Source organism: Salmo trutta, unplaced genomic scaffold (assembly GCF_901001165.1).
Source record: "Salmo trutta unplaced genomic scaffold, fSalTru1.1, whole genome shotgun sequence".
NCBI classification, from domain to species: domain Eukaryota; kingdom Metazoa; phylum Chordata; class Actinopteri; order Salmoniformes; family Salmonidae; genus Salmo; species Salmo trutta.
In genome coordinates, this window is record NW_021822939.1 from 31,754 (window position 1) to 55,245 (window position 23,492).

The following is a 23,492-nucleotide window of genomic DNA, read 5'->3' on the forward strand; positions in this document are numbered from 1 at the left end:
AGTTGGTCAGCGCATGCTCAGAGTACATGTCCTGGTAATCCGTCTGGCCCTGCGGCCTTGTGAATGTTGACCCGTTTAAAGGTCTTACTCACGTCGGCTACGGAAAGCTTGATCACACAATGGTCCGGAACAAATCAAATCAAATTGTATTTGTCACATGCGCCGAATACAACAGGTGTAGACCTTACAGTGAAATGCTTACTTACAAGCCCTTAACCAACGATGCAGTTTTAAGAAAATACCCCCAAAAAAGTAAGAGATAAGAATAACAATTAATTAAAGAGCAGCAGTAAATAACAATAGCGTGGCTATATACAGGGGGTATATAGTCTGGGTAGCCATTAGTCTGGGTAGCCATTTTGATTAGCTGTTCAGGAGTCTTATGGCTTGGGGGTAGAAGCTGTTTAGAAGCCTCTTTGACCTAGATTTGGTGCTCCGGTACCGCTTGCAGTGCGGTAGCAGAGAGAACAGTCTATGACTAGGGTGGCTTGGAGTCTTTGACAACTTTTAGGGCCTTCCTCTGACACCGCCTGGTATAGAGGTCCTGGATGGCAGGAAGTTTGGCCCTGGTGATGTGCTGGGCCATATGCACTACCCTCTGTAGTGCCTTGCGGTTGGATGCCGAGCAGTTTCCATGCCAGGCAGTGATGCATCCCGTCAGGATGCTGGTTCTCTCATGCATGATTCAGTGTTATTTGCCTCGAAGCGAGCATAGAAGTAGTTTAGCTCGTCTGGTAGGCTCGTGTCACTGGGCAGCTCTCGGCTGTGATTCCCTTTGTAGTCTGTAATGGTTTGCAAACCCTGCCACATCCGACGAGTGTCGGAGCTGGTGTAGTACGATTCGATCTTAGTCCTGTATTGACACTTTGCCTGTTTGATAGTTCGCTGGAGGGCATAGCGGGATTTCTTATAAGCTTCCTTATTAGAGTCCCGTTCCTTGATAACAGCAGCTCTAGCCTTTTGCTCAGTGCGATTGTTGCCTGTAATCCATGGCTTCTGGTTGGGGTATGTACGTACAGTCACTGTGGGGACGACGTCATCGATGCACTTATTGATAAAGCCAGTGACTGATGTGGTGTACTCCGCAATGCCATCGGAAGAATCCCAGAACATATTCCAGTCTGTGCAGCAAAACATTCCTGTAGCTTAGCATCTGCTTCATCTGACCACTCTTTTATTGACCGAGTCACTGGTGCTTCTGCTTGAATTTCTGCTTGTAAGCAGGAATCAGGAGGATAGAATTATGGTCAGATTTGCCAAATGGAGGATGAGGGAGAGCTTTGTACGCGTCTCTGTGTGGAGTAAAGGTGGTCTCGAGTTTTTTCCCTCTGGTTGCACATTTAACATGCTGATAGGAATTTGGTAAAACAGATTTTAAGTTTCCCTGCATTAAAGTCCCCGGCCTCTGGATAAGCGTTTTCCTATTTGCTTATTGGCGGAATACAGCTCATTGAGTCCGGTCTTAGTGCCAGCATTGGTCTGTTGTGGTATGTAGACAGCTACGAAAAATACAGATGAAAACTCTAGGTAGATAGTGTGGTCTACAGCTTATCATGAGATACTCTACCTCAGGTGCGCAAAACCTCAAGACTTCCTTAGATATCGTGCACCAGCTGTTGTTTACATATATGCATTGTCCTCCACCCCTTGTCTTACCAGACGCCGCTGTTCTAGCCTGCCGATACAGCGTATAACCAGCCACCTGTATGTTGATAATGTCGTCGTTCATCTACGAATCCGTGAAGCATAAGATATTACAGCTTTTAATGTCCCCTTGGTACTTTAATCTTCCGCATAGGTCGTCGATTTTATTTTCCAATGATTGCACGTTAGCTAGTAGAACGGATGGCAGGGGGGGTTTATTCGATCACCTACGAATCCTCAGAAGGCAGCCCGACCTCCGTCCTCTTTTTCTCCCTCGTCTCTTCACACAAATGACGGGGAATTTGGGCCTGTTCCCGGGAAAGAAGTATGTCATTCACGTCGGGCCTTGTCGGACTCGTTAAGGAAAAAAAGCTTCTTCCAGTTCGTGGTGAGTAATCACTGTTCTAATGTCCAGAAGTTCTTTTCGGTCATAAGCGCAGTAGCAGCAACATTATGTACAAAATAAGTAAAAAAACATTGTTACAAACAACGCAAAAAAACGAACATAAAAACACAATCAGTTGGAGCACATAACATCTGCCATCTTCTCTGGCGCCGTCTTTAAGTAGTAGTGGTGGTAGTCAAGGTGTCTCATCCAGGAAATTGAGCCTATCATAGTTCATGTGGGATCCAATGACTTTATGAAGGGCAGCTCAGAAACTGCTGAAGATGGATTTTAAAGAACTGATTGGGTCACTACTTGACACCAACAAACACCCCATAATATGTGACCCTCTGCCCTCCCTAAATCGTGGCATTGAACGGTTCAGCAGACTTTTAGCCCTCCATAACTGGCTACCAGACTATTACAGCTCTGTGGTGTAACATTTATTGACAATTTTGATACCTTCTGGAAACAAAGCTCGTATTATATAAGGAGGATGGATCCAGCCAAATCATTTGTGTTCCTGGATCCTTTCACAGCATTATAAGGCTGCGTGGAGACAATGACTATCAATGACCCCAAGCCCAGCTCAGCTAATCCCCTAGCATTGTGTCGCTGAGTTGGTCATAATGCTTCAGCAAATGTACATTATACCAGGGGTGCTGGAAGACACAATGTAAGTAACCTAATTTATGTCCCTCTAACTGCCCTGAATGCCTCTGCTGATCCTACGCTATTGTATGAATAGTAATCATGTGCCTTTGACCAGACTTATACTGTTAGCACTGAGGCGGTTTGCCTTAGCAGGAAATCCACCGTGTGCCAGCTCACCCTGCACTAAGTAATTAACCTGAGCATGTCTACCTCCTGCTAAGCTTCCCGGTAAAGCAATGAAAACAACCAAGCATCCCAGAAAAGTGTTGAAAAATTGCCCACATTAACATATGTAGCTTAATTTTATTTCATTTTTTTATATAACTTTTATTCAACTAGGCAAGTCAGTTAAGAACTAATTATTATTTACAATGACGGCCTACTCCGGCCAAACCCGGACAACGCAGGGCCAACTGTCCTCCGCCCTATGGGCTCCCAATCACGGTCCAGATGTGAGGCAGCCAGTTAAGAAACAAGGTTCATGAAATCAATAATTGCTAGTAACAGATGACATTCATATTCTGACCATCTCTGAAAACTCACTTAGATAACACCGTTGATGATACAGTGGCAGCAATACATGTTATAAGATCTACAGAAATGCCAAAGGTGGAGGTGTGGCCACTTATATTCAGAACCACATTCCTGTAAAGCTTAGAGAGGATCTCATGTTAAATACTGTTGAAGTAATATGGTTACAGGTTCATCTGCATCACCTAAAGCCCATTCTGGTGGGAAGCTGCTATAGACCACCAAGTGCTAACACTCAGTATCTGTATAATGTTAAATACTGTTGAAGTAATATGGCTACAGGTTCATCTGCCTCACCTAAAGCCCATTCTGGTGGGAAGCTGCTATAGACCACCAAGTGTTTGTTTACAGTCAGTATCTGGATAACGTGTGAAATGCTTGATAATGTATTTTTTTACTTTATTTTATTTCACCTTTATTTAACCAGGTGGGCCAGTTGAGAACAAGTTCTCATTTACAACTGCGACCTGGCCAAGATAAAGCAAAGCAGTGCAACAAAACAACAGAGTTACACATGGAATAAACAAACGTACAGTCAATAACTCAATAGAAAAAAGTCTATATACAGTGTGTGCAAATGTAGTAAGATTAGGGAGTAAGGCAATAAATAGGCCATAGTGGTGAAATAATTACAATTTAGCAATTAAACACTGGAGTGATAGATGGGCAGATGATGAATGTGCAAGTATAGAGACGGGGCTGCAAAGGGGCAAAAAAATAAAAAAACAATATGGGGGAGGTATTTGGATGGGCTATTTACAGATGGGCTATTTACAGATGGGCTGTGTACAGGTGCAGTGATCGGTAAGCTGCTCTGACAGCTGATGCTTAAAGTTAGTGAGGGAGATATAAGACTCCAGCTTCAGTGATTTTTGCAATTTGTTCCAGTCATTGGCAGCAGAGAACTGGAAGGAAAGGTGACCAAAGGAGGAATTGGCTTTGGGGATGACCAGCGAGATATACCTGCTGGAGAGCGTGCTACGGGTGGGTGTTGCTATGGTGACCAGTGAGCTGAGATAAGGCGGGGCTTTACCAAGAAAAGAATTATAGATGACTTGGAGCTAGTGGGTTTGGCGATGAATGTGTAGCGAGGGCCAGCCGACGAGAGCGTACAGGTCGCAGTGGTGGGTAGTAATGGGGCTTTGGTGACAAAAACGGATGGCACTGTGATAGACTGCATCCAGTTTGCTGAGTAGAGTTGTTGGAGGCTATTTTGTTAAATGACGTCGCCGAAGTCGAGGATCGGTAGGATAGTCAGTTTTACGAGGGTATGTTTGGCAGCATCTGATATTAACTACAGGTTAAGTCTCCTTTCCTTTAGGGCTGATATTAACTACAGGTTAAGTCTCCTTTCCTTTAGGGCTGATATTAACTACAGGGTAAGTCTCCTTTCCTTTAGGGCTGATATTAACTACAGGTTAAGTCTCCTTTCCTTTATGGCTATATCCTATACCATTCGTACTACATACCACTGACAGTGGGCTATACCCCATACCATTCTGTTACTACATACCACTTACAGTGGGCTATACCCCATACCATTCTGTTACTACATACCACTGACAGTGGGCTATACCCATACCATTCTGTTACTACATACCACTGACAGTGGGCTATACCCCATACCATTCTGTTACTACATACCACTTACAGTGGGCTATACCCCATACCATTCTGTTACTACATACCACTTACAGTGGGCTATACCCCATACCATTCTGTTACTACATACCACTTACAGTGGGCTATATCCCATACCATTCTGTTACTACATACCACTGACAGTGGGCTATACCCATACCATTCTGTTACTACATACCACTTACAGTGGGCTATACCCCATACCATTCTGTTACTACATACCACTGACAGTGGGCTATACCCCATACCATTCTGTTACTACATACCACTTACAGTGGGCTATATCCCATACCATTCTGTTACTACATACCACTGACAGTGGGCTATACCCATACCATTCTGTTACTACATACCACTTACAGTGGGCTATACACCCATACCATTCTGTTACTACATACCACTTACAGTGGGCTATACCCCATACCATTCTGTTACTACATACCACTGACAGTGGGCTATACCCCATACCATTCTGTTACTACATACCACTTACAGTGGGCTATATCCCATACCATTCTGTTACTACATACCACTGACAGTGGGCTATACCCATACCATTCTGTTACTACATACCACTGACAGTGGGCTATATCCCATACCATTCTGTTACTACATACCACTTACAGTGGGCTATACCCCATACCATTTCTGTTACTACATACCACTGACAGTGGGCTATACCCCATACCATTCTGTTACTACATACCACTTACAGTGGGCTATACCCCATACCATTCTGTTACTACATACCACTGACAGTGGGCTATACCCCATACCATTCTGTTACTACATACCACTTACAGTGAGCTATACCCCATACCATTCTGTTACTACATACCACTTACAGTGGGCTATACCCCATACCATTCTGTTACTACATACCACTGACAGTGGGCTATACCCCATACCATTCTGTTACTACATACCACTTACAGTGGGCTATACCCCATACCATTCTGTTACTACATACCATGACATGGGCTATACCCCATACAATTCTGGTTACTAATACCACTTACAGTGAGCTATACCCATACCATTCTGTTACTACATACCACTTACAGTGAGCTATACCCCATACCCATTCTGTTACTATTGTTACAACGGCCACAAACCCTCTACTTCGCATCCTGTCTCCAACCTGCCGCCATACACTCTACCCCCAGTGCGCTCTCTCCCGCTCCGCACTCACTCTCTCTCTCTCCCTCCTTTGTCTCGGTCTCATGTCATTCTCTCTCAGTCGCGGCTCATCATCGCTCTCTCTCTCTCTCCAAAAAAATCAAAAAGGTTTCTCTCAAAAAAAAGTCTCTCTCTACTCTCTCTCTCTCTCTCTCCCCAGGACTCTCTCTCTCTCCTCTCTCTCTCTCTCTCCCCCCAGGACTCTCTCCTCTCCCTCTCCCGCCATCCTCTCTATCCTCTCCTCTCTCTCTCTATCCTCTCCTCTCTCTCTCTATTGTTCTCGTCTCTCTCCTTCTCCTCTCTCTCGAGTTCCTCAAAAAAAAAAAAATCTCCTCCTATTCTTCCTCTCTCTCCGTCAAATCTCTCTTCTCGCTCTCTCTCCCTCTCTCTGTGTTGGTGGTATCTGAATTGTGTGGGGAGAGGAGACAGGTGTGCTGGAGGCAGAGCAGATCCCCACCAGCTGCAACCTGCAAGCATATTGATCTCCTCTCCCTCTCTCTAATGCTCTTTTTGATTTATTGACTATTTGTTGACTGTGTTGTCTACTTCCTGTGTGACAGGGAAACAACTCTCAGGACAGAAGCATCGCGGAAAAGCAGGATCTTCCTGTTCCTCAGAACGTTCAAGATCCCCAATATCACCTGTGACTCCTTCAAGATCAACTGGGACATGGACCTGTAGAGCCAAGGACCGCATCACTAACTACTTCCTAGACCTCAACAAGAAGGAGCCACAACAACTCCAACAAGTTCAAACACAAGGTGCATCACTACAGTCAGTATATCAATACAGTCCATCAATACAGGTTAGGTACAGTCATCTTATAGGTCAAACACAAGGTTAGATATGATACAGTACATTGTCATTGTTCAGATAACCTTCAAGGCTGTACGGTAATATACAGTTGAAGTAGGAAGTTTACATACGCCTTAGCCAAATACATTAACTCAGTTTTTCACAATTCCTGACATTTAATCCTAGTAAAAATTCCCTGTTTTAGGTCAGTTAGGATCACCCACTTTATTTTAAGAATGTGGAAATGTCAGAATAATAGTATAGAGAATGATTATTTCAGCTTTTATTTCTTTCATCACCTTCCCAGTGGGTCAGAAGTACATACACCCAATAGTATTTGCTAGCATTGCCTTTAAATGTTAACTTGGGTCAAACGTTTCGGGTGGCCTTCCACAAGCTTCCCACAATAAGTTGGGTGCATTTTTGTCCCCATTCCTCATGACAGACCTGGTTGTAACTGAGTCAGGTTTGTAGGCCTCCTTGCTCCACCACACGCTTTTTCAGTTCTGCCCCACAGATTCTCTATCGGATTGAGGTCAGGGCTTTGTGATGGCCACTCCAATACCTTGACTTTGTTGTCCTTAAGCCATTTTGCCACAACTTTGGAAGTATGCTTGGGTCATTGTCCATTTGGAAGACCCATTTGCGACCAAGCTTTAACTTCCTGACTGATGTCTTGAGATGTTGATTAAATATATCCACATAATTTTCTTTCCTCATGATGCCATCTATTTTGTGCAGTGCACCAGTCCCTCCTGCAGCAAAGCACCCCCACAACATGATTCTGCAGCTCCCGTGCCTTCACAGTTGGATGGTGTTCTTCGGCTTGCAAGCCTCCCCCTTTTTCCTCCAAACATAATGATGGTCATTATGACCAAACAGTTCTATTTTGTTTCATCAGACCAGATGACATTTCTCCAAGAAGTACAATCTTTGTCCCCATGTGCAGTTGCAAACGTTATAGACTGGCTTTTTTATGGTGGTTTTGGAGCAGTTGCTTCTTCCTTGCTGAGCGGTCTTTCAGGTTATGTCGTTATAGGACTCGTTTTAACTGTGGATATAGATACTTTTGTACCTGTTTCCTCCAGCATCTTCGCAAGGTCCTTTGCTGTGTTCTGGGATTGATTTGCACTTTTCGCACCAAAGTATCGTTCATCTCTAGAAGACAGAACGTGTCTCCTTCCTGAGCGGTATATGACGGCTGCATGGTCCCATGGTGTTTATACTTGCGTTACTATTGTTATACAGATGGAACAAGGTACCTTCAGGGGCATTTGGAAATTGCTCCCAAGGATGAACCAGACTTGTGGAGTGGTCTACCCTTTTTTTTCTGTGGTCTTGGCTGATTTCTTTTGATTTTCCCAATGATGTCAAGCAAAGAGGCACTGAGTTGGAAGGTAGGCCTTGAAATACATCCACAGGTACACCTCCAATTGACTCAAATGATGTCAATTAGCCTATCAGAGCTTCTAAAGCCATGACATCATTTTCTGGAATTGTCCAAGCTGTTAAAAGCCACAGTCACTTAGTGTATGTAAACTTCTGACCCACTGGAATTGTGATACAGTGAATTATAAGTAAAATAATCTGTCTGTAACAATTGTTGGAAAGAATTGCTTGTGTCATGCACAAGTAGATGCCAAAACTATAGTTTGTTAACAGGAAATTTGTGGAGTGGTTGAAAAATGAGTTTTAATGAGTCTAACCTAAGTGTATGTAAACTTCAACTGTATGTGTATGTAACACTATCCCTAATAGATCTCTGACCTTTGGGTTCTGCTCTCAATGATTTGATGGTGCAGATCAGCTGTTAATCCCTTTAAGCCTCCATTAGCGTTTCTGAGCCTGGCTACAGGGTAGAGGCTAGAGGATAGTGGCTAGAGGCTAGTGGGTAATAGCTGAGCCTGTAGAGGCTAGTGGGTAATAGCTGAGCCTGTAGAGGCTAGTGGATAATAGCTGAGCCTGTAGAGGCTCGAGCCTAGTGGGTAGTGGATAATAGCTGAGGCCTGTAGAGGCTAGTGGATAGTGGGTAATAGCTGAGTCTTGTAGAGGCTAGTGGATAGTGGGTAATAGCTGAGCTGTAGAGGGTAGGGGTTTAGTGGTAGTGGTAATAGCTGAGGCTGTAGAGGCTAGTGGGTAGTGGGTAGTAGCTGAAGGCTGTAGAGGCTAGTGATAGTGGGTAGTAGCTGAGGCTGTAGAGGGTAGTGGTAATAGCTGAGTCTGTAGAGGCTAGAGGCTTAGTGGATAGTGGGTAATAGCTGAGACTGTAGAGGCTAGTGGATAGTGGGGTAATAGCTGAGGCTTGTAGAGCTACTCTTGGCAGGAGGACCTAATGGGGATCCATAATAAACCCCAGGAAGAGTAGCTGCTGCCTTGGCAGGAACTAATGGGATCCCTAATAAACCCCGGAAGAGTAGCTGCTGCCTTGGCAGGAACTAAGGGGATCCATAATAAACCCCAGGGAGGAGTAGCTGCTGCCTTGGCAGGAACTAATGGGGATCCATAATAAACCTCAGGAAGAGTAGCTGCTCCCTTGGCAGAACTAATGGGATCCATAATAACCCCAGGAAGAGTAAATCAAATCAAATTAAATCAAATTTATTTATAGTAGCCATTCGTATATCAGCTGAAATCTCAAAGTGCTGTACAGAAACCCAGCCTAAAACCCCAACCAGCAAGCAATGCATGTGAAAGAGGCACGGTGGCTAGGAAAAACTCCCTAGGAAAAACTCCTAGAACGGCCAAAAACCTAGGAAGAAACCTAGAGAGGAACCAGGCTATGAGGGGTGGCCAGTCCTCTTCTGTTTGTGCCGGGTGGGATATTATAACAGAACATGGTCAAGATGTTAAAATGTTCATAAATGACCAGCATGGTCAATAGTAATATCATTGTACGTTGTCGAGGGTGCACACAAGCACGTCCGGTGAACAGGTCAGGGTTCCCGTAGCCGCCAGCAGCAGAACAGTTGAAACTGGAGCGCAGCAGCATGGCCAGGTGTACTGGGGACAGCAAGGAGTCATCATGCCAGGTAGTCCTGAGGCATGGTCCTAGGGCTCAGGTCCTCCGAGAGAAAGAAAGAAAGAGAGAAAGAAAGAGGAATTGAGAGAGCATATTTAATTCACACAGGGACACCGGATAAGACAAGAGAATACTCCAGATGAACAGACTGACCCTAGCCCCCCGGCACATAATACTACTGCAGCATAAATTCTGGAGGCTGAGACAGGAGGGATCAGAAGACACTGTTGACCCATCCGATGATACCCCCGGGACATGGCCAAACAGGCAGGATATAACCCCACCCACTTGCCAAAGCACAGCCCCCACACCACTAGAGGGATGTCTACAACCACCAACTTACCGTCCGAAGACAAGGCCGAGTATAGCCCACAAAATTCTCCGCCATGGCACAACCCAAGGGGTGGGTGGCGCCAACCCAGACAGGAAGACCACGTCAGTGACTCAACCCACTCAAGTGACGCACCCCTCCCATGGACGGCATGGAAGAACACCAGTAAGTCAGTGACTCAGCCCCTGTTAATAGGTTAGAGGCAGAGAATCCCAGTGGAAGAGGGGAACGGCAAGGCAGAGACAGCAAGGGCGCGTTCGTTGCTCCAGCCTTTCCGTTCACCTTCCACACTCCTGGGCCAGACTACACTTAATCATAGGACCTACTGAAGAGATAAGTCTTCAGTAAAGACTTAAAGGTTGAGACTGAGTCTGCGTCTCTCACATGGGTAGGCAGACTATTCCATAAAAATGGAGCTCTATAGGAGAAAGCCCCTACCTCCAGCCGTTTCTGCTTAGAAATTCTAGGGACAATTAGGAGGCCTGCGTCTTGTGACCGTAGCGTACGTATAGGTATGTACGGCAGGACCAAATCGGAAAGATAGGTAGGAGCAAGCCCATGTACTGCCTTGTAGGTTAGCAGTTAAACCTTGAAATCAGCCCTTGCCTTAACAGGAAGCCAGTGTAGGGAGGCTAGCACTGGAGTAATATGATCAAATTTTTTTGGTTTAGTCAGGATTCTAGCAGCCGTATTTAGCACTAACTGAAGTTTGTTTTGTGCTTTATCCGGGTAGCCGGAAAGTAGAGCATGCAGCAGTCCAGCCTAGAAGTAACAAAGCATGGATTATTTTTCTGCGTTCATTTTTTGGACAGAAAGTTTCGATTTTTGCAATGTTACGTAGATGGAAAAAAGCTGTTCTTGAAACAGTCTTGATATGTTCTTCCAAAAGGAGAGATCAGGGTCCAGAGTAACACCGAGGTCCTTCACGTTTTATTTGAGACGACCTGCTACAACCATCCAGATTAATTGTCAGATTGAACAGAAGAATCTCTTTGTTTCTTGGGACCTAGAACAAGCATCTCTGTTTTGTCCGAGTTTAAAAGTAGAAAGTTGCAGCCATCCACTTCCTTATGTCTGAAACACAGCTTCTAGCGAGGGCAATTTTGGAGCTTCACCATGTTTCATTGAAATGTACAGCTGTGTGTCGTCCGCATAGCAGTGAAATAGAGTAGCTGCTGCCTTGGCAGGAACTAATGGGGATCCATAATAAACCCCAGGAAGAGTAGCTGCTGCCTTGTCAGGAATAATGGGGATCTATAATAAACCCAGGAAGAGTAGCTGCTGCCTTGGCAGGAACTAATGGGGATCCATAATAAACCCCAGGAAGAGTAGCTGCTGCCTTGGCAGGAACTAATGGGGATCCATAATAAACCCCATGAAGAGTAGCCGCTGCCTTGGCAGGAAAATAATGGGGATCCATAATAATCCCCAGTAAGAGTAACCGCTGCCTTGACAGGAACTAATGGGGATCCATAATAAACCCCAAGAAGAGTAGCCGCTGCCTTGGCAGGAACTAATGGGGATTCCATAATAAACCCCCAGGAAGAGTAGCTGCTGCCTTGACAGGAACTAATGGGGATCCATATTAAACCCCAGGAAGAGTAGCCGCTGCCTTGGCAGGAACTAATGGGGATCCATAATAAATCCCAGGAAGAGTAGCCGCTTGCCTTGACAGGAACTAATGGGGATCCATAATAAACCCAGGAAGAGTAGCTGCTGCCTTGGCAGGAACTAATGGGGATCCATAATAAAACCCCAGGAAGAGTAGCTGCTGCCTTGACAGGAACTAATGGGGATCCGTAATAAATACAAAATACAAATAAAGCTTACTTTAGGGTTAGAAGACAGACTGTAGCTTCCAGCAGGGTAGCCTACACTGCATCATGGTTATACTACATCCTGCTTTCTCTGCATCAGTCCATGTCCCCATGAAACGGATTTGTCTGTCCTGGTATTTCAGGATGTCCCCACTGAAGTGGTTGTCTGTCTGTGTTTCAGGGTGTCCCCACTAAGCGGTTGTCTGTCCTTGTGTTCAGGATGTCCCCACTGAACTGGTTTCTGTCCTTTGTGTTTCAGGATGTCCCCACTAAGCTGGTTGTCTGTCCTTGTGTTTCAGGATGTCCCCACTAAGTGGTTTGTCTCTGAGTGTTTCAGGATGTCCCCACTAAGAGCTGGGTTGTCTGTCTTAGTTGTTCCAGGATGTCCCACTAAGCTGGTTGTCTGTCCTTGTGTTGTCAGGATGTCCCCACTAAGCTGGTTGTCTGTCCTTGTGTTTCAGGATGTCCCCACTAAGTGGTTTGTCCTGTCTGAGTGTTTCAGGATTGTCCCCACTAAGCTGGTTGTCTGTCCTTGTGTTTCAGGATGTCCCCACTAAGCTGGTTGTCTGTCCTTGTGTTTCAGGATGTCCCCACTAAGCTGGTTGTCTGTCCTTGTGTTTCAGGATGTCCCCACTAAGTGGTTTGTCTGTCCTTGTGTTTCAGGATTGCCCCACTAAGTGGTTTGTCTGTCTGAGTGTTTCAGGATGTCCCACTAAGCTGGTTGTCTGGTCTCTGTGTTCAGGATGTCTTCACTAAGCTGTCTGTCTCTCCTTGTGTTTTATTATTTCCATCATTAACCTCTCTGGGAAATGTGATGACGCTAGCGTCCCACCCGCTGGACGCACTATTAACAGCCAGTGAAATAGCAGGGCGGCAATTCAAACAACAATATCTCATAATTCAAATTTCTCAAACATACAACTATTATACACCATTTTAAAAGATTAACTTCTCGTTAATCCAACCACGTTGTCCGATTTTCAAAAAGGTTTTACGGCGAAAGCATAGGCATTAGATTATGTAGTAGGACAGCGTGAGACAAGGAAAAACCACAGCCATTTCCAAGCAAGGAGAGGCGTCACCAAAAACCAGAAAATACAGCTAAAATTAATCCCCTAACCTTTGATGATCTTCCATCAGATGGCACTCATAGGACTTCATGTTACAAAAATACATGTATGTTTTGTTCGATAAAGTTCATATTTATATCCAAAAACCCCATTTTACATTGGCGTGTTCAGAAATGTTTTGCCTCCCAAAACTTCCGGTGAATGAGCACATCAATTTACAGAAATACTCATCATAAACGTTGATTAAAATATTAAACTGTTATTCAAAGAATTATAGATGCACTTCTCCTTAATGCAACCGCTGTGTCAGATTTCAAAAAAACTTTACAGCGAAAGCACACTTTGCAATAATCTGAGTACAGCGCTCAGAGATGAAACCAAACCCACCATTTTGTGGGAGTCAACAAAACTCAGAAATAACATTATAAATATTCACTTACCTTTGATGATCTTCATTGGAATGCACTCCAGGAATCCCAGTTCCCCAATAAATGTTCATTTGTTTCGATAAAGTCCATATATATTGTCCAAATACCTCCTTTTTGTTCACGCGTTGGTAGAGTACTCCAAACTGCACTGTGCTCTCGCAGTTAGTTAGACGAAAGTTCAAAAAAGTTATATTACAGACGATGTATAGAATGTCAAACGATGTATAGAATCAATCTTTAGGATGTTTTATCATAAATCTTCCATAATTTCCAACCGGACGATTCCTTTGTCTTCAAAAAAGAAAAGGAACACAGCTAACTCTCACGGGAGTGCGCGCCACTGAACTCATGTCATTTCTCGTCATAACTTCCAGGAGCTCTATTCTCTCCCCATTCACAGTAGAAGCAATGAAACAACGTTCTAAAGACTGTTGACATCTAGTGGAAGCCTTAGGGAGTGCAAAATGAACCCAAGTCACTGTATATTGGATAGGAATCACTTGAAAAACTACAAACCTCAGATTTCCACACTTCCTGGTTGGATTTTTCCTCAGGTTTTTTGCCTGCCACTATGAGTTCTGTTATACTCACAGACCTCATTTCAACACAGTTTTAGAAACCATCAGAGTGTTTCTATCAAAATATACTAATAATATGCATATCCTACCTTCTGGGCCCGAGTAGCAGGCAGTTTAATTTGGGCACGTCATTCATCTGAATTTCCGAATACTGCCCCCTGTCACTAAAAAGTTAAACTGGTTGTCTGTCTCTGTGTTTCAGGATGTCCCCACTAAGCTGGTTGTCTGTCTCTGTGTTTCAGGATGTCCCCACTAAGCTGGTTGTCTGTCCCTGTGTTTCAGGATGTCCCCACTAAGCTGGTTGTCTGTCTCTGTGTTTCAGGATGTCCCCACTAAGCTGGTTGTCTGTCCCTGTGTTTCAGGATGTCCCCACTAAGCTGGTGGCGAAGGCGGTGCCACTGCCCATGACAGTGAGAGGCCACTGGTTCCTGAGCCCCAGGACAGATTACACTGTAGCTGTCCAGACTGCCTCCAAGCAGAGTGACGGGAACTATGCCGTCTCTGAATGGAGTGAGATCATTGAATTCTACACTGCAGGTGAGAACAAGGGGAGGAGAGACGGGGTGACAAACAGAGAGAGAAAGAGTGATGAAATAGAGGAGAGACGGGGTGACAAACAGAAAAGAAAGAGTGATGAAATAGAGAAACGGGAGAGGGAGTGCATGAAGATGTAGAAAGAGGTGGAGGGATAATTAGAGAGAGCTGGTGGGCGAGAGAGAGTTTAATTGAGGGAAGAACCGTGTCCATGAGCAGACAGACAGCTGATGGTTTAGAGTTACATAGCAGCAGAGATGTGACAGGGATTTCTTAACGGAGGGCTAGAATAGCACCAAAGTCATCGTCATAGAGACAGACGGCTCCAATCCTCCAGGGTCACAACAACCAACTGACAACCAACTGGCAACCAAATGACAACCAACTGGCAACCAACTAACAACCAACTGGCAACCAACTAACAACCAACTGGCAACCAAATGACCCAACTGGCAACCAAATGACAACTTCCTCCGGTTTTAATCCCCTGTTGAATAGCTTATCAAAAAGTGCAAGTTTGGTCTGTTTCAAGCAGTGCCCAAGAACACAAAGGCAACCTGCCTAAATGACTACAGACCCGTAGCACTCATGTCCGTAGCCATGAAGTGCTTTGAAAGGCTGGTCATGGCTCACATCAACACCATTATCCCAGAAACCCTCGACCCACTCCAATTTGCATACCGCCCTAACAGATCCACAGATGATGCAATCTCTATTGCACTCCACACTGCCCTTTCACACCTGGCCAAAAGGAACACCTATGTGAGAATGCTGTTCATTGACTACAGCTCAGCATTCAACACCATAGTGCCCTCAAAGCTCATCACTAAACTAAGGACCCTGGGACTAAACACCTCCCTCTGCAACTGGATCCTGGACTTCCTGACGGGCCGCCCCCAGATGGTAAGGGTAGGTAACAACACATCTGCCACGCTGATCCTCAACGCTGGAGCTCCCCAGGGGTGTGTGCTCAGTCCCCTCCTGTACTCCCTGTTCACCCACGACTGCATGGCCAGGCATGACTCCAACACCATCATTAAGTTTGCAGACGACACAACAGTGACAACGATGAGACAGCCTATAGGGAGGAGGTCAGAGACCTGGCCGGGTGGTGCCAGAATAACAACCTATCCCTCAACGTAACCAATACTAAGGAGATAATTGTGGACTACAGGAAAAGGAGGACCGAGTACGCCTCCATTCTCATCGACGGGGCTGTAGTGGAGCAGGTTGAGAGCTTCAAGTTCCTTGGTGTCCACATCACCAACAAACTAGAATGGTCCAAACACACCAAGACAGTCGTGAAGAGGGCACGACAAAGCCTATTCCTCCTCAGGAAACTAAAAAGATTTGGCATGGGTCCTGAGATCCTCAAAAGGTTCTACAGCTGCAACATCGAGAGCATCCTGACTGGTTGCATCACTGCCTGGTATGGCAACTGCTCGGCCTCTGACCGCAAGGCACTACAGAGGGTAGTGCGTACGGTCCAGTACATCACTGGGGCCAAGCTTCCTGCCATCCAGAACCTCTACACCAGGCAGTGTCAGAGGAAGGCCCTAAAGATTGTCAAAGACCCCAGGCACCCCAGTCATAGACTGTTCTCTCTACTATCGCATGGCAAGCGGATACCAGAGTGCCAAGTCCTTGGACAAAAAGGCTTCTCAAATGTTTTAACCCCCAAGCCATAGAACTCCTGAACAGGTAATCAGATGGCTACCCGGACTATCTGCATTGTGTCCCACCACCCCCAACCCCTCTTTTACCGCTGCTGCTACTCTCCTGTTTATCATATATGCACTGTCACTTTAACCATATCTACATGTACATACTACCTCAATCAGCCTGACTAACCAGTGTCTGTAATATAGCCTCACTACTGTATGTAGCCTCTCTACTGTATATAGCCTCTCACTGTATATAGTCTCTCTACTGTAGATATCCTCTACTGTATATAGCCTCTCTACTGTATATAGCCTCTCAACTGTATATAGCCTCTCTACTGTATATATCCTCTACTGTATATAGCCCTCTCTACTGTATATATCCTCTACTGTATATAGCCTCTCTACTGTATGTAGCCCCTCTACTGTATATAGCCTCGCTACTGTATATAGCCCCTCTACGTATATATGCCCCTCTACTGTATATAACCTCTACTGTATATAGCCTCTCTACTGTATAGCCTCTCTACTGTATAAGCCTCAGCTACTGTATATAGCCTCGCTACTGTATATAGCCCCTCTACTGTATATAGCCTCGCTACTGTATATAGCCCCTCTACTGTAGTATAGCCCGCTACTGTATATAGCCCCTCTACTGTATATAGCCTCTCTACTGTATATAGCCCCTCTTACCTTCTGTATATAGCCCCTCTACTGTATATAGCCTCACTACTGTATATAGCCCCTCTACTGTATATAGCCCCTCTACTGTATATAGCCTCGCTACTGTATATAGCCCCTCTACTGTAAATAGCCTCGCTACTGTATATAGCCCCTCTACTGTATATAGCCTCGCTACTGTATATAGCCCCTCTACTGTATATAGCCTCTCTACTGTATATAGCCCCTCTACTGTTACTGTATAGCCCCTCTACTGTATATAGCCTCACTACTGTATATAGCCCCTCTACTGTATATAGCCCCTCTACTGTATATAGCCTCTCTACTGTATATAGCCTCTCTACTGTATATAGCCTCTCTACTGTATATAGCATGGGTGTCAAACTCTGGCCCGCGGGGTATTATATTTGGCCCGCGAGACAATACCAAATTACTACTGGAGCTGGCCCGCCGGTATTATACAGCGCATTCACCGCTAATACTACGAATCCCATAATGCTCTGCTGTTGTTTTCGCGCGCCAATCAGGACAGGACCCAGAAACGCCCTCCTCCTCTGTGACAGTAGTCATAGCAACATAGACGCTACAACTGAATCCTACAGACGAAGAACCGTATATGTGACATTTTTCAAAAAAAAGCTCTCGTGGAATAACCGTTTATGTGAACCACTCAGAATGGACGGATAAGCGCACAACTTTTCTGTTGCTGATGAAAATCGCCGAAATGTGGGAAGAAACGTAAAACAAAACTAAAAGAATGGAAAGACAGGCAAAGGAAGATCTTACGGAATGCTGGGAAAACCCCTATACAAATCATAAGGGTCAAGAAAACACTGGGAAAACCCTATACAAATCGTAAGGGTCAAGGAAAACACTGGGAAAACCCCCTATACAAATCATAAGGGTCAAGAAAACACTGGGAAAACCCTATACAAATCGTAAGGGTCAAGAAAACACTGGGAAAACCCCCTATACAAATCATAAGGGTCAAGAAAACACTGGGAAAACCCTATACAAATCGTAAGGGTCAAGAAAACACTGGGAAAACCCTATACAAATCGTAAGGGTCAAGAAAACACTGGGAAAACCCCCTATACAAATCGTAAGGGTCAAGAAAAAACTGGGAAAACCCTATACAAATCGTAAGGGTCAAGAAAACACTGGGAAAACCCTATACAAATCGTAAGGGTCAAGAAAAAACTGTGAAAAGCTGTCCAAAAGAGGTATGTGGAAGAACCGTATATCAAACAATCAAGCTAGCTAGCTATAGAGTACAGTAACTAACATGTATGTTCTGGGTTGTCTAATTTGTAACTATAGAGAAAACATATTAGCTAAAGTTCGTTGGCTACTAATTTATACACTATCGTTACAAATGTTATTGCTAGATTATAGAAGAAACATAGCTAGCTACTTTTTGTCCATCCACCGGATGATTCGACATGGCTACAGTAGCTAGCTAGTTATATGTAACGTTACACTGTATCCTGCAGGGAAGAGCGTGTTTCCACGACGTGCAGAAATGATTGTGGAAAGTTGACTGATGAGCGCAAGCTGCATCTGTTCAACAGTTTCTACACTGTCCCATTCGAGAAACAACAAGCGTTGATTCTCTCCGGCTTAGAACAGGTTAGAAATAGGACAAAACTCCTATTATTATAATAGCTATATTGAACACTTGCATAGTTTAACTTTGACAGTAATGATACGTACATTAACGTTAACTCTAAAAGTGCAGTGTTACACAATGGTGCAACACAAACTCATTCTGTGTATAGGTTGGGAGTGTGTGAAAGATGGGGGTCCTGATCAAGCAATACCCTGAATGTGCTACAGTATATGTTTTACTATCAATAAATGTATATGTTCTACAAAGAGAAGAATACCACATCATCTGCAAAATTCTGGGTTTATAGGGACATTTTCAAACAGCAGTCTCAATTTCGGCCAACCCAGGAGTGACACCTGTGGCAAATGTGACGCATTCTTCACTAAGATGTCAGCAGCAACATCTGAAGAGGAGAAGAGGAAGATTGCAGTTGAAAGTGAGTTGCACCATCGAAAAGCCGAAAAGGCCTACACACAGCTTCAAAGTGACACTGAGTGGGCTAAAGCCAATGCTGACTGCCATGTCATTTCTGTGGATCTATAGGGGGTGATGTACACCCCTAATCTGACCCACTCCAATGTCTACTATCAGCGGCAGCTGTCAAATTTTAACCTTTGCATCCAGGAACTTGGAAAAGAAGATCCTGCATACATGTGTGTTTGGCATGAGGGGATTGCACACCGAGGGTCCATTGAGGTAGCAAGCTGCATATTGAAGTGGGTGAAGACAAAATTCACGCCACTCACCAAACCAGAGGTGCGCAAGTTGATCATCTTCAGTGACAGATGCTGTGGGCAGAATAACAACTGGCGGATGCTCAATCTGATGTCGATGCTCGTCTCTATGGGTTACTTTACCCAAGTTGAGCAGAAGCTCATGGTCTCTGGTCATTCTTTCTTCCTTGTGATCGATCTTTTGCCACCATCGAGAAGAGGTGCAAGGTGTCAGTCCTTCATACACCTGATGATGTTTCAAAGATGATACTTGAAGCACAACCAGCGAAACCATTCAAGGTGATGAGGATGCAATGTGAAGACTTCAGGCACCTTCCAGATTCTGTCCTCAAGCGACCAGCTGGACTACAGATCACCTCAGTGAGGTGGTTAAAAGTCACAGGTATTGCACAGAAAATAGTTTACTAACATCCCATCAACATGCAACATGTTGTTCTAACAATAAAATATCCTAATGATTCCCTTTTTTTATTCATTACAATATACAGTACATCTCTCTGTCACCACATTTAGCATTAACTCTAAGCAGTTAACTTATTTACTGCTGTCACCTCAGTACAGAAGGACATTTCTTGCCTTTAGCATGGGTTTAACGCAATTCAAAACTTAATTGCTGATCATAGTGTTAAATGCAAAGAGAATGGTTTTCTGAACGTTTTGTAATATTGACCTTAGGGACCTGCACAATGGACATGCATATTGGCACATCACATTGATCCATATTTGATATGTACAAGTTGTGCTTCTTTTGATTGAATTAATTTAATTGTATTCTATTTTTGTAGTTATTCTATGGTATGTTCACATTGAGGGCTTCATTTTAAATGAGACTAAGATTTCATGACTCAACTTTTAAGAAAAGTCATCAGTGCTAAAGTTGATAGACCACCTTTAAATGAACCTCCATACAAATTAATTAACTACATATTGCATTTAAGTTATTTACATGAAGGGCATCTGTACTTGAAAGTACTTAAAACATCATATCAGCTGTTAAAAAAGGACATCTTACAAGTGTCATGCAAAATGTCACATATACTGTTCTTCCACAAACTGAAATCATCGCTGGAGATATACTGTTCTTCCACATTCTAAAAATTAAAACAGCAATAAAATAAGTATTTTTTGAAATAACAAAAAAATATCAATTGTTGTTGGAAGATATGAGTATGGTGAATTATTTGTCAACCATAAAACACCTAATGTGGTACACACAATTAATAATATAAAAATAACTGATTATCTTAAAATGGAAAAATTGTCACATATATGGTTCTTCGTCTGTAGGATTCATGTCAGCGCGCTATCCCTTCCCAAAAATGGCGAAAATGGGCACATCAGATTAGATCAGTGTGCAATAATTAACGTTTTCTTTGTGCACTTTTTCTTGCTACAAGGCATGGGCTTGAATGGTTGATTGATTTATTATCATTTTATTTGTAAAATTATTAGCCAGTGGAAAAAGTTTATTTTGGTATTTAAATCAGAAGGCTGCAAATAGAAGAGGCATACGATTTTTATTTAAATTTTATTTATTTAATAAATGAATGCCATTGATGTGTTTTTTCATTTGAAATTCGATTTTGCATGTCTCCACTATTAAATTCTATATTGTATGGTAATAAGCGATGCTTGTTCCATATTCAATGTTAAAGCAAAACTTGTTTGGGTCCATATTAAAAGGTTCATTTGTTCAATGTTGGCCCGCGACTTTGTTCAGGTTTTACATTTTGGCCCACTGGGTATTTGAGTTTGACACCCCTGGTATATAGCCTCTCTACTGTATATAGCCCTCTACTGTATATAGCCTCTCTACTGTATATAGCCTCTACTGTATATAGCCTCTACTGTATATAGCCTCTCTACTGTATATAGCCTCTACTGTATATAGCCTCTCTACTGTATATAGCCCCTCTACTGTATATAGCCTCTCTACTGTATATAGCCCCTCTACTGTATATAGCCTCTCTACTGTATATAGCCTCTACTGTATATAGCCTCTCTACTGTATATAGCCCCTCTACTGTATATAGCCTCTCTACTGTATATAGCCTCTCTACTGTATATAGCCTCACTACTGTATATAGCCTCTCTACTGTATATAGCCTCTCTACTGTATATAGCCCCTCTACTGTATATAGCCCCTCTACTGTATATAGCCTCACTACTGTATATAGCCCCTCTACTGTATATAGCCCCTCTACTGTATATAGCCCCTCTACTGTATATAGCCTCTCTACTGTATATAGCCCCTCTACTGTATATAGCCCCTCTACTGTATATAGCCTCTCTACTGTATATAGTCTCTCTACTGTATATAGCCTCTCTACTGTATATAGCCCCTCTACTGTATATAGCCTCTCTACTGTATATAGTCTCTCTACTGTATATAGTCTCTCTACTGTATATAGCCTCTCTACTGTATATAGTCTCTCTACTGTATATAGCCTCTCTACTGTATATAGCCTCTCTACTGTATATAGCCTCACTACTGTATATAGCCTCTCTACTGTATATAGCCTCTCTACTGTATATAGCCTCTCTACTGTATATAGCCTCTCTACTGTATATAGCCTCTCTACTGTATATAGCCTCACTACTGTATATAGCCTCTCTACTGTATATAGCCTCTCTACTGTATATAGCCCCTCTACTGTATATAGCCTCTCTACTGTATTTCACTGTCTTTTTACTGTTGCTTTTATTTCTTTACTTACATATTGTTCACCTAATACCTTTTTGCACTATTGGTTAGAGCCTGTATTCAGCATTTCACTGTGAGGTCTACTACACCTGTTGTATTCAGCATTTCACTGTTAGGTCTAATACACCTGTTGTATTCAGCATTTCACTGTTAGGTCTAATACACCGGTTGTATTCAGCATTTCACTGTAAGGTCTAATACACCTGTTGTATTCAGCATTTCACTGTAAGGTCTACTACACCTGTTGTATTCAGGATTTCACTGTGAGGTCTACTACACCTGTTGTATTCAGCATTTCACTGTTAGGTCTAATACACCTGTTGTATTCAGCATTTCACTGTAAGGTCTACTACACCTGTTGTATTCAGGATTTCACTGTGAGGTCTACTACACCTGTTGTATTCAGGATTCACTGTGAGGTCTACACCTGTTGTATTCAGCATTTCACTGTAAGGTCTACTACACCTGTTGTATTCAGCATTTCACTGTGAGGTCTACTACACCTGTTGTATTCAGCATTTCACTGTTAGGTCTAATACACCTGTTGTATTCAGCATTTCACTGTGAGGTCTACTACACCTGTTGTATTCAGCATTTCACTGTAAGGTCTACTACACCTGTTGTATTCAGCATTTCACTGTAAGGTCTACTACACCTGTTGTATTCAGCATTTCACTGTGAGGTCTACTACACCTGTTGTATTCAGCATTTCACTGTGAGGTCTACACCTGTTGTATTCAGCATTTCACTGTAAGGTCTACTACACCTGTTGTATTCAGCATTTCACTGTAAGGTCTACTACACCTGTTGTATTCAGCATTTCACTGTGAGGTCTACTACACCTGTTGTATTCAGCATTTCACTGTTAGGTCTAATACACCTGTTGTATTCAGCATTTCACTGTGAGGTCTACTACACCTGTTGTATTCAGCATTTCACTGTAAGGTCTACTACACCTGTTGTATTCAGCATTTCACTGTAAGGTCTACTACACCTGTTGTATTCAGCATTTCACTGTGAGGTCTACTACACCTGTTGTATTCAGCATTTCACTGTGAGGTCTACACCTGTTGTATTCAGCATTTCACTGTAAGGTCTACTACACCTGTTGTATTCAGCATTTCACTGTAAGGTCTACTACACCTGTTGTATTCAGCATTTCACTGTGAGGTCTACTACACCTGTTGTATTCAGCATTTCACTGTGAGGTCTACTACACCTGTTGTATTCAGCATTTCACTGTGAGGTCTACACCTGTTGTATTCAGCATTTCACTTTAAGGTCTACTACACCTGTTGTATTCAGCATTTCACTGTAAGGTCTACTACACCTGTTGTATTCAGCATTTCACTGTGAGGTCTACTACACCTGTTGTATTCAGCATTTCACTGTTAGGTCTAATACACCTGTTGTATTCAGCATTTCACTGTGAGGTCTACTACACCTGTTGTATTCAGCATTTCACTGTAAGGTCTACTACACCTGTTGTATTCAGCA

At 43.4% G+C, this 23,492-nt stretch overlaps 1 pseudogene; it reads left to right on the plus strand.

Annotated features, from left to right (window-relative positions):
* LOC115187323 (phytanoyl-CoA hydroxylase-interacting protein-like) overlaps window positions 1-23,492 on the plus strand; it is a 45,393-nt pseudogene that overhangs the window by 17,759 nt on the left and 4,142 nt on the right.